The sequence below is a fragment of the Mytilus californianus genome, unplaced genomic scaffold, assembly GCF_021869535.1.
Source record: "Mytilus californianus isolate M0D057914Y unplaced genomic scaffold, xbMytCali1.0.p SCAF_1, whole genome shotgun sequence".
NCBI lineage: Eukaryota > Metazoa > Mollusca > Bivalvia > Mytilida > Mytilidae > Mytilus > Mytilus californianus.
In genome coordinates, this window is record NW_026262581.1 from 81572614 (window position 1) to 81585795 (window position 13182).

The following is a 13182-nucleotide window of genomic DNA, read 5'->3' on the forward strand; positions in this document are numbered from 1 at the left end:
ATGTTGGATGTGTACGGATTGATATTTTAGTCTTAGATGCATGATTTTTTATTAGCTGTTATTGGCTTTGAACTAGCTGTCATTAACTGCGAGTATTCTCAGATCTGTACTTAGTGTCTTTTTTGTTGTGGGGATGTATAAATACCCTGCCACGTCCGGTCTGTATTTTGTTAGATGCTTTTTCTGCTTTGTATCGATCTGATGAGTTAAGCCCTTTTCAACTGATTTTTATAGTAATGCTGTACTGTTAGACCTCTGTCTCAGGTTATGAGAGTGTTTGGCGTCAGCAAACTAGTTTAACCCCGCCACATTTTGTATGTGCCTGTCCCAAGTCAGGAGCCTGTAATTCAGTGGTTGTCGTTTGTCGCTGTATATCATATTTGTTTTTCGTTCGTTGTTTTGAACATAAATCAGACCGTTCGTTTTCTCGTTTGAAATGTTTTACATTTGTCATTTCGGGGCCTTTTATACCTGACTATGCGGTATGGGTTTTGTTCATTGTTGAAGGCCGTACGGTGACCTATAGTTGTTAACTTCTATGTCATTTGGTATCTGGTGGAGAGTTGTCTCATTGGCAATCACACCACATCTTCCTTTATTTATAAATAATTTTGACTAAAGGATTGATCGTTGTTACCTGACACGTTTGATGGCAAATATTTGTTTTGACTTATGAAGATATCATAAAATACGAATAAACTTCAAACTGTCGGGGTTGTTCTGTCTTGGTGAATATCCAGCCTTTACATTTAATCTTTATTTCAATGCATAATAAAAACTACAACAACAGATAAGTGCTACTGCTGATTGAAAAGAGAACATTTGACATCTATCTTTATAAATCACAGAATATAGTACAATGTAAAATTAAAACAATATTAAGCTTTAAAGTAAATTTCTCATGTATTTGTTTTTAAGGGTTTAATAATTAATTGTAGAAACAAAAACTGTTTTTATCGTTGGGATATAGCTATTGTCCTTTTTAAAAGATCGGTGATACCAGAACAAGTCATTAGTGAGTTTAATATAAGTTATATATATATAACACGCCTTTTACGAATTAACGTATTTAATTCACGAAAAGCTTATGTTGATGAGTAAGGCGTGGCTATATATGATTTGTAACATTAATGGGCTATGACACATGTCAAAGGTTAAATGCTGACCAATAAAACTTTACTGTACTTTTCAATATGTCAATCAAATAGTGGCGTGATTACTAGATCTGATTTCCAGAAAATGAACACATGCAGGAGGGTAGGAATGGGGGTCCTTCATTTCTGTATTCTTTACTTTTTTAGGCCATTTTTCTCTATTCTTTATACTTTTTGCCCATTATTCTCTATTCTTTTTATTTTAGCACCTCATTATTCTCTATTCTTTATTTTTTGGGTCCATGTTTCTCTATTCTTTATACTTTTTGCCCATTATTCTCTATTCTGTAAACCCCCATCCACAACCTCATGCAGCAGATGTCAGTTGGATTTGTATTTCAGATACAGGTACATTTAAATGAATTGTTGCCGTGGGATTTAGACTCGATAGCCATTTATGTGTTATTGAATATTTTTCTCACTGAAAATTCTAGAGAGGGGAATGGGGTGGGGGGGGGGGGGGAGACATAGATACAAAATTTTATTCCATGTTTATCTGCCTTCAAACCCGAAAAGGACGTGTAGTTTCAAAGTCAATGTAGTTTTAACGTTCTGATAAGAAGAAAACATTTCTAATACCATTTATGAAGGTCAGTCTATGGAAAGTGCGAATCGAGAAATCCGTTTCTTATGTAGAGTAGCGATATTTTCTTTTGTAAATGAGATGCATTGTGGGGAAATCTCAGACGACTTTTTACATTTGTAGGAATAAATGAAAATTCATCTGAAAGTACTTGTCTATTCTTTTTAAAACATGGACGTATTTAACAGGACAAACGTATATTAGACCGTTGGTTTTTCCGTTTGAATGGTTTACACTAGTAATTATTTGGGGCCCTTTATAGCTTGCTGTTCGGTGTGAGCCAATGCTCCGTGTTGAAGGCCGTACCTTGACCTATAATGGTTTACCTTTATAAATTGTAACTTGGATGGAGAGTTGTCTCATTGGCACTCATACCACATCTTCCTATGTCTATATACAACTTGCCATGTATTTTAAACATTTTATCCAAGTGTGCTGTATTTATACAAGTAAATATGCTGTTGTCTGTTCTATGGTAGGGTTGTTGTCTCTTTGACACATTCCCCATTTCCATTCTCAATTTTATTTGCATTAAATAAAACCTATTTGCACGATCTATAATTTTGAGGTGTCCAAATACTTTGACAATGATGTACCAAAGACAGTAGAATGGCCATCGAACTTATTCGATTACATTCTACGCCATAATCACTTGTATAAGGATAATAAGGCTTTTTTTTCTTATATGAGTGCGACGTTTTTCTAATAGAAAAGCGATATGCTTTTATTATGAAAAACTTTTCCAATGCGATATTTTTCTAATAGAAATGCGATACTTTTTTCATATGAAAAACATACGATAATATGGCACAAAACATCCAAACAAAGTAGAAACATCGACAATTATTCATGACAGGTTCGATGGTACAGGCAAATTATCACTGAAATTTCGTATAGATGATGTACGTATAAACTAAACGAATTATACGCATATAAAGAAGTAGATACGATGTATAATATCCCCTGCCCGTCGATCAACTTTGTTTTTTCGGATCAATATTGCACAGTTTTTACAACCTTCCAACTTCCGATGAAAACAAATGTCTGGGAAGTGTCACTCTAGAATAATAAAGTGTTGACACAGGTATATGTATGTATCATCTGTCATGTCTATTTGTAATTTTGATACGATATTCTAGGGTGTGTACTTCCTTGATAGAGGATTGCTGCTCACAAGAAGAGTTCCAAGTGGTGAAGTTGAAATCATCCCTTCCGAAATTTTACGGACGCCATCACGAGTTGGTTGACCGTTATGGAATATCCGTTTCACAGATGACAACGGATATGTTCCAATTGTCCTAACTACAATCCTGTCCCCTTTTCCCGAATGTGACCTACCGAATTAGACTTATCACCGGGTTTGTACTAACATGAGCAACACGACGGGTGCCACATGTGGAGCAGGATCTGCTTACCCTTCCGAAGCACCTGAGTTCACCGTCAGTTTTGGTGGGGTTCGTGTTGCTCAGTCTTTAGTTTTATATGTTGTGTTTTGTGTACTGTTGTTTGTCTGTTTGTCTTTTTCTTTTTAAACCTTGGCGTTGTCGGTTTATTTTCGACTTACGAGTTTGAACGTCCCTTTTGTATCTTTTGCCTCTCTTTTAATAGTTAAATGCAGTTGTTGAAATTAAAATGAATTTATTATGCAAACCATTCAAAGTCAATGAAATATGATTGAAGTTGCAGGGCCAAATAATCTCTGGAAATGTGATATGATAATGTTGTTACAACTGCTTACCAAATAACATTGACCTATTGTTAATGGTTCTCCTTAAACTGATCGAATCAATAGCTTTAACTTTAAGTCAATGAACCATCGTTCAGGGGGCGAGGCCGTTTGATCTCTATAACAATATGCCAATGCTTATACAAATGCATACCAAATACCCATTAACTTATCGTTAGTAGTCTCCGGTTTAAAAACTCATCTTATCACAAATTCTGTTTTTAATGTTGACGTCGCCGACGCCACCGGAAACAGCACGTCTCCATTACTTGGTAGTGGCGAGACAAGACATATTTATTCTAACATTTTTTCGCCCTCTTATATCTTGAAAATCTATATTTGATGGAATGCTATTGCAATTTTATCGAATTATGCATGACGATTTAAAAGGCTGCATTCGATAGGTTAAAATGTGGATAGTAAAACCATGATTTTGAAGTTGTTTACTAGGAATTTATTTTATTTTCCATTACTTAAAGTAAGTTTTATTTTCCAGCGGTTCTCTAATTGACATGCCTGAAAACTCGTGTTTAGAATAATGATATTATCTAAACACATTTCTAAGTAAACACATTAAATGTACACATGTCTTGAATATAAACACTTTTAAATGTGTTTTTTTAATTAAAAGATTTTAGGACTAAAACAGTAATTTCTAAGCTAAACATAATCCCAACCACAGTCCTAAACACTTTCTTCAATCAAAACATGTTATGAAATTTGACATGTTAAAAAAAGTGCGCAAACAATGTACAATGTATTTAGAATTGTGTTTAGAATTTAAACACCATTTATACAGTTTAAATGTGGTAAGGATATCGGAAATGCATTTTTTTTTTACGTGTTCATATAGAAATTTAATAGATGTTAATATGTCAATACCACCAATTTGAAAGAAAATTCGGGTCGATCTTTTCAACATGATTTGATTTTATTGTTCGCATATAAAAAGGTATAACAAAAAACAGAACTCCAAGGCAAATTAAAAAAGGGGAAGTCCATAAAAACTGACATAATCAAACGCTATCAATCAACGGAACAAGTGAAAAACTTCCGCCTTGTAACTTTAAGGGCATACGATACAGTTTTGATCCCATGGTGATTTTTGTACGAAAATTTGCATAGAACCTATATTTCACAAAGTCAACTCAAATATGTAATAAAATATATACATTCATGTGCTACTTTAAGAGATAAATTAGATCGAAATTTTAGACATTTACTCAAAATTTCGTTTTTTTTGGACAGTTCTATCCTTTGAATAGACATACCTAACTTTTTTGTTTCAAAAGATAAACACAAGCGGATTTTTGTAAAAACATTTGGAAAATCTTCTTTGCATAAGTATGCTCTAAATTTGTATAACAATTTTTTGGAAATAATTAATTTTTATCAAAGTTTCATGGTTTTAGAAAAAAAACGGCATTTTTTGCTGTATATTTATCTAATTTAAAAAAATTTCATCGGTGACTTTTTCATAAAAATTGGTACAAATAATCTTCATACGTAATCAAACCTAATGTCATTTTAAAAAAAAGGGATCCATGACCTCGTTTTCAAGTTAAATCAGTCTGATTGATAAAAATCAGTCGAAAAATGCATCTTTTCCCGATATGTCACAGTTTGACGACGCGAAAATAACATTTTACGTTAGCAACGTCATTACCTCCCCTGTAACTGTATCGTATGCCCTTAATCTAATAAAAATATGTTTGGAGAACAATTAAGAATTTCGAAAGATGTCTCAAAAATTCATTTTGACAGTGATCAGTGGGGTTAAACTGCTACATCATATAACATGAAACGTATAGTTACAATTAAAACATACCGAAACGACTTGAAAAATATGTCGCATCTACAATTAAATAAATAGCATTCAATTATTTATTTACAAAAGAAAAACGTAGCAGTACAATTTTTACAAGGACATAAACTTTCGCTACAATTACTTTGATATTAATCATATTTCAAGGCTAAAAAATTTGTTAAAATTTAAATGACAGGTTAACAGTTTATATGTCTATAAAGAAATTTTACATTTGTGCTTGTTTAACTGGTCAATTTGATTTTTTTCCTTTAAAACGACCTTGAAAGGCTGATAATAATCGATTTCACACTTTATTGATTAATGGTAAGACATAAAACTCTTCTGTTTGTCACGTGAATTAATTTCGGTACGAACGTATTTATATATTTTAATACTAAAAAAATTTTATCGAAAAAATCATCTTTTTCCTCATGGAGTGTCAGCATATTTACAATTTCATATTAGAAAAATATCGCGTCTCCACATAAGAAACGGTTTTCTCGATTCGCACTTTCCATAGACTGACGGTAATTAATACTATTTTTCCATTCCCAACAACTGAAAAAAAAAGATCGGTTAATTGATTGCAATGGTTGTTGAATGCGTGTAAAGTCAAGGGACAAATATTTGAAGCATGATCAATTCACAGAGATAGACCTTTTTAAAATGGAGAAAACTACTAAACATCCAGTGACAAATATTTTTTAGAATATTATTAATTTCAACATGATAATAACAGGAAACCAACCAAAATAACAGCACTGGTTTAAGCTCCTCCCATTCTTTGCTATTCCAATGAGAAGCGGTCGCTGGCGGGATTGGAGAGTGCAATAACTAAAAAAACATTCAGTTAACGCACTCCTCTAAAAATAACAGAAGTTAACTCACTTGAAGATCAGAGGAAAAAATAACATTCATGTTACAATAATTAAAGATGATAATGCATGACTGATTAATGTATGTGGCAAATATCATATGCATATTCAGGACGATGACAATTTGTGGTTTCATTGAAAACTGTCCAATAAACAAAGACATGCACTGATTTGAATTTTCCACATGCTATCAGTCAGCATATATACATTAAGACATTATACTGATAACATGATTAGTTATTGTTTGCTTGTCTTCCAGTTCAAACTTTAATTCTGATCTAGCCCATGCATAGAACCAACCCAAAAGCCCGTGTGCGTAGTGTTAAGACAGCAAATATCAATTTCACAGTCTTGTGTTAATGTACCTGTTAAAAATGTTAAACTCGTGTTTTTATGCAGAGTTCAAAAGAAGACACAGTAGTATATAATAAAACAAAAGGCCGAGTTATCATATAATATTACTGCATTACCTTTACATTTAACAGATAAAGATAATAAAATCATGGAGTTTAATGTAAAATTCCTTTCTGCATATCTCCTAATTTTAAAGATATAACTATACCTAAAAACCGCGATTGCGACAAAATCAAACACTAATAAGCATATGAGCTGATCTTGACTTCAAACCAGTACTATTGAATAACAAGACCAATACCGGGTCTTGACCTGCGTTGCTGCATGCAATTGATTGAGGTAAAATGTATACGGAAGCATAACTGATCTTCCCTTTCATTAAATCCAAGAAAACAATGACAAAAATTTCCTTGTACACTGAATCTTTTAAAATTTCAAAATATCGGCCAATAGGAAGTGGCTGCACTGCAGATGTAAAAACTGCTTATATGATACAACTCATCATTATCAAGCTGCAAACCAAATATAAAATCATTTCCTTTAATAAATGAAGCCAAGAAAAATTGACGAAAGTTTGTCCTTGTACAATTAATGTTATAAAATTTCAAAATATCGGCAAATAGGAAGTGGCTGCACTGCAAATCTAAAACATGCTTATTGGATACAACATAAGATTATGAAGAAGGAGACCAAATATAAAAAAAACTTTCTGTTTCGTAGAAACTTAGAACAGTTTTACGAAAGTTTCTACCCAATATCTTTCGGACGGACGGACGGACGGACGGACGGAGTCGAGTGATTACTAGAACTGATTTCGACGTTGGCGAGGCGATGCAGGTAATAATCCTTCAACCCAAAGACGATCGACGATGAATGCTTGTAACAAAATTGTGACGACAGATAAATATATACTACATTTACTTCATTGGCAATCCAGGTTTCAAATTCGATCCCCTGGTACATTTTTCCCCCTGAGAAGACCCACGATTTGTTTAAGGTTCCGATACCTAACATAAAATAAATCAACATGTTAAAATCAGCAGGTGTGAACGAGAATATACCAAATGGCAAAAGTAAAACTATAAAAAGATTTCAATAAACATTTCCCAACTTCAATGTTTCAATATTTTATAAACGACTATACTTGCTTAAATAAATATTTGTTCGTAGGCTGCAATATGAAAATTATTATGACCTGTAGGAAAAGACTCTAATTTCTCAATTCCTTGCGAATACAGATATACATGTTAGATTCTTAACGACTACAGCCAACTTTTGTACACACACACATAAAACAGAAAAAAAAACATATCGATTTCGTGCGCACGACCTGTGATTATAGAATTACCTTCATCAGATACGCTGGAGACTTAAACTTTGGACAACTAAAAATATAAAGCCTGTAAGGATATAAACAGAACACCAATACTCGTCTTGGTCAAATTTTGCTAAGTTGTTGCAATCTTAGTTTTTGCTGGAAATTACAAATAAATTCGATCAGTTTAATAATTTAAGTACTAAGTACTGGTTTCTGGGCGGAAGTACAAAAGCTTTTACGTGCCGTGATTGTGACAGCATCCGGCAAGTACTCGAAAACAAATCTTCCTTTTCTTTATTCTATCATACAATCAATACTCGAATAATCATGTAATATTGTGATGAAGAATTACGGATTCAATTACAGTTACTTTTGTTAATAAATAATTCATCCTCTAAATGGTCTCAATAGTATTATTGACACTAACAGTTAGTTTTTCCTTCAAATACCTTTGGTTATAACATAGAAATGTGAAAATAGATATTCAATAAATACGACTTTAAAAGCAACAGCTATAATGACCAGTGACCTTTCATTGACATGAACTGCTAGGTCAAATACTCATTTACTCAAACTTCCACTTCCCGAGTTTTGGGACTAATATTCATCTGATGGTATATAAGATGATGACATTTTGTTTCTCTCCTCGCAGTTACAGCTTAGGTAAAGATTGCAACGGTTGTATTTCTATTCGGTATAAATGCGAAAAATACCAGAAACGGAAAAGGCGGGAGAAATTTGGTCTTAACACTGAACATCGAAGTAAAATAAATAAAGCTGAGAATAAAATGTTTTGTTTATAGTTTCTAGGGTTCCGTTGTCGGGATATAAAACTTGTTGGATGTCAGAAAGTTATGTGATCGGAGTTTTTTCACTCATGAATGTGTCAATTGCACAATAAAATACTTTCAAACACTTAATAATGCGTTAGAATCAGTAACGGTTAAATTATCACGTATCTAATTAAGAAGAAAAATGAAACCAGATATTATCTAGAATGACAATTAAACGATTGCTTGTTACCCATACAGCAAAAGGTCACCAAGTAAGGACAAAAGTCCCTTTATTCAATGTTAATGACATTTTAAAGTTTACGGCGTTTGGTAAATTTGTTTTTATTTAGAAATGTAATATATTGAATGTAACGACTTCTATATTTTTGAAGCGTAAGCTTAAATGTGAAATTAGTCATTAAAATCAGATAAAATTAAAACATTACCTTAAATATATTTGTCGAACGTGCGAAAATTCTTATCTAAAATGCTATTAAATAGATATGTCATGTTCTGGAGGGGTATTTGCTAATAATAACTGTCGAGAGAGTCTCAGAGTAAAAAATGTCTTCTCAAGACTTTTTTTTCGCTAATACCCTTCATGAATATCAGTTTTATTACACCGAAAACTAATGGAGCTGACCAAGTTAAACATTCGGAATTTTCTTCCATTATGATTATTTCGGTTTAAGGACTTTCAAAAAATTGTCAGAGTAAATAAATTTTACTTACGATTAAACGTCTCTATGAAGTACAAAAAGGCATTAACGTTTTGGCAAAAACTAGGGCAGAAAGAGTAAATAAGATATATCCCTGTGCTTATACACCGGCGGTGTTGAAATATCGACGTAATCACTCCAGAGCACTAAAGTTCATACCAACTTTTGGCGGATACGTGTCACTTAATTATTTGAGATTGCTTAATATTGTTTTGTTGACTGCTATTTGTCTTTTCGAATTTCTTCATTTAGTTATATTTTCGTTCATTTTTCTCAGAGTTAGAATTCTGATTGCCGCTTTTGGTCATGTGTTTTTCTTTTTCATTTTGAAAACAAGAAACCATCAACTCATAATATTCTGGAACTTTTTTATGCGATTGAAGCGCTACGAGAAATAGTGACACATACAGTTCATTAAGGAAGTGATTGTTTAATCCGATTTCTTTTAAACCATTATGTCATACTTTGTTTAGAAAGATTAGATTAAGCATTAAAACAAATCCATATCTTCTTATACATTGCCAAATCATGTTTGCTTTTTTTAGATCACCAATCCCAAAGGAAAAGATTAGATTTTGGATTTAAACGTCAAACTCACACCTTTTTGCCAAAGTCAAATCCAATTTACATATTTACACACCTGACCCATTTGAGGAGATTAGATTTCATATAAAAAGCATATTCATACCTTCTTATCCCAAGACAAATCATGAATAGCAAGTTCATGGACCACATATAACTGCTGTCATATCTCCCCTTTGTGAAGACCAAAGATGTATTAATGAATATGAGTGATATATTAAAATGAACCTCATAAAAGAGAGACAAAAGATCCCAAAGGGACGTTCAAACTCATAAGTCGAAAATAAACTGACAATGCCATTGCTAAAAAAAGAGAAAGACCAACAGATAAACAATAGTACACAAAACACGACATAGAAAACTAAAGACTGAGCAACACGAACCCAACCAAAACGTGGGGTGATCTGGTGCTCCGGAAGGTTAAGCAGATCCTGCTCCACATGTGGCACCCGTCGTGTTGCTCATGTTAGTACAAACCCGGTAATAAGTCTAATTCGGTAGATCACAAAAAGTCAAAACTATTTTTTTAAGAAGGATGAAATAATGGAAATAGATTAGTTTAAAAGATTCTTTTATTTCTACAAGATGTTTCTATATGCATAGCCATCCAAACACAGAAAAGGCAGTTTGTTTTTTATTTTATGTTTCTTTTGTCGGGGGGTGGGGGGTTAAAGGGGGATGTTTTTGATAAAATGTAAATATCACAGTAGTTAACGTACGTCGAAGACATGACTCGTTTGTGAATTACGGATATTAGGTGTAATACCACCAAATCATAGTACGTCACATCCAGTTGCATACGAAAATAGGTCGGAAAAAAATATTCCCTTGAATTTGACAGTTGTAGGTAATTGATCCTACTTTTCATTGCAGTAAAACATTTCTGTGTCATAAACATATATCTTGGGTATTTTAAAGCACCATTATTTTTTTATTTGGGGTTTCTATAGAATATTTTGGAAACTTGAGGTTACATGGTTACTAAAGCTTGTACACAGGTTAAAAAAGGGGGAAAATTTGATTGGTTAACTTCCAGAGATGGTTATTTTCTTATATGCAATGAAATGTTATGTGAAATTTTTTCTATAGTACTTGACAGGATAATACTTTACTCATGCCAAGTATTTCTTTATTTGAAACAAAGATAAATTCTGCACAATTTTTTGAAAAGTGCAAATTTAACAAACACTAATAGGGGAAAATCAATGGTGGTATTACACCTAATATGGGAAGCTGTACATGCACATTTGACCTTGTGAGTACTCTCATGTGTTAAAATTTCTTTCTATTTAAGTGAAATATTACAAATAATGAAATATTCTGAGTGGATTGAGTCTCCAAAACACATTTTATGAGAAAATTTCCTTGAAATAGGACTTTACCCTGAATATTAGTTGGCAGAACAAGCCATACTTAGAGTTTTGGGGAGCTTTTTCTCCTTATTTCTTATATTCTGCTATACTAGAAATTTTTCCTAAGAAATACTTTAAAAACTATATAGTTTTAAGTAAATGAAATTATTTTTAAAGCAGTAACAACAAATTATTCACCAAAAGAGAAGCTTTTTATGTCCCTCTCTGAAACGCGGCGTAAATTTAAGTTTTACGTAAGGACTTATTGAAACCTCCTTGGAGACAGTAAACTTTTATACGGATAGTTCATTCAGCTTGAATACATCAATTAATCATTTATTATAGCATTTCTATCATAACTGAGTGAAAGTTACCCCAAAAATTTTAATTATTGGCCTAAAAAGTAGAAATTTTCAGGAAATGAGAGGTATAAATGGACCAAAAGAGACCTTATAAGGAAGACAAAGAGGTCCATTAGTAGTATTTATCATCCTAAAGTCATCTTTTGTATCATATTCGACTGTTTGTAGGCAGATGAGATAAATATAATCATTTATTGGTCCACACTATATTTTATCATGATGCGGCTTGGTTTGGATTTTTCGAAGAAATTTTGCTCGAAACACTGTAGATGTCGTTTTACATTATACTAGATTTTTCTCAAACTATTGAACTGATTATGACAAAACTTGACAGGAATGCTTGAAATAACCAGTATTACAAAGGAAAAAAGTCACATTCAGTTTATTTAACAAAAAAGTCTTCTTTAGGTGTAATACCACCAAATCATAGTACGTCACATCCAGTTGCATACGAAAATAGGTCGAAAAAAAATATTCCCTTGAAGCCTGAATTTGATTTGAATATTTTCTGACAAAAAAAAGTTTAATAAATGGAACTTTTACTATTTCAAAAGTAACTAAATCATATATCAAAGTCAGTTTTTGTTTTCCTTAATGGAGTGTATACTGTTTCCTCATATGAACAGCAACGGATTGGAAACGGGAAAACATCATTTCATTAATATGTAAGCATTATTTTCAAGTTTTATATTCGAGTTTGATAAAAAAAAGTTTAAAAAAGTGTGGTGGAAGCAGAAAGATAAATTTATCAAGTAGTTCTGGTATTCCCAAAAATCAAAAATTTCGTACAAATTAACAGTAACAGCCGTTAACCTGACGCTCTTCGTTGCTACAAATAATTCTTATTTTCCAGTTTGAAGTTTGAAAATGCTGCAATGTTCCAGTGGCGGATCGAGGGGGGAGGGGTTCCGGGGGTTGGAACCCTCCTCCTTTTTTTTGACGATCAATGCATTTGAATGGGGACATATAGTTGGAACCCCTCCCCCCTTTATCCTGGGTTAGGACCCCCCCCCCCCCCCCCTTGTAACATGTGGCAATTTGGGATAACCCTCCCGTCTGAAAATTTTGGTAGGAAATACATCCAACTTCCCATTCACAAACATGCATCACACATTTAAACTCGATATATTGGTATTCCCTATAATCCGCAATAATAGTTTGCCAATGCAATACTTTTTTTGTCGAATTATTATGACAATTACAATAAATTGTTTGTGTTCCCTCAAATTTGTTCTGCTCATCCCGTCTCCAATTTATAATTCTGCCGCCACTGCCCTGTAGTATTCAGACATTCACATTCCTATTTAAAGTATTTATTCTCCTTTCCGAAGCAACTGATCTAACCCTTGGTTTTTTTTTGGTGGGGTTCGTGTTGCTCAGTCTTTAGTTTATTATGTTGTGTTTTGTGTACTGTTGTTTGTCTTTTGATCGTTATTCATTTTTTGTCATTGCATTGTCAGTTTTTCGACTTATGAGTTAGAATATCCTTTGGATATCTTTCGCCTCTCTTATCAATGTAGCCATACAATAGAAAATACAACAGAAGTGTGCACAGTACCTTCTCCCTAGAAAAAACT

General features: G+C 32.9%; 1 long non-coding RNA gene across 1 annotated transcript in view; it reads right to left on the bottom strand.

Annotated features, from left to right (window-relative positions):
* The window catches only part of LOC127724622 (uncharacterized), a 311306-nt gene that overhangs the window by 125816 nt on the left and 172308 nt on the right, over positions 1-13182 (bottom strand). The window lies entirely within an intron of this gene.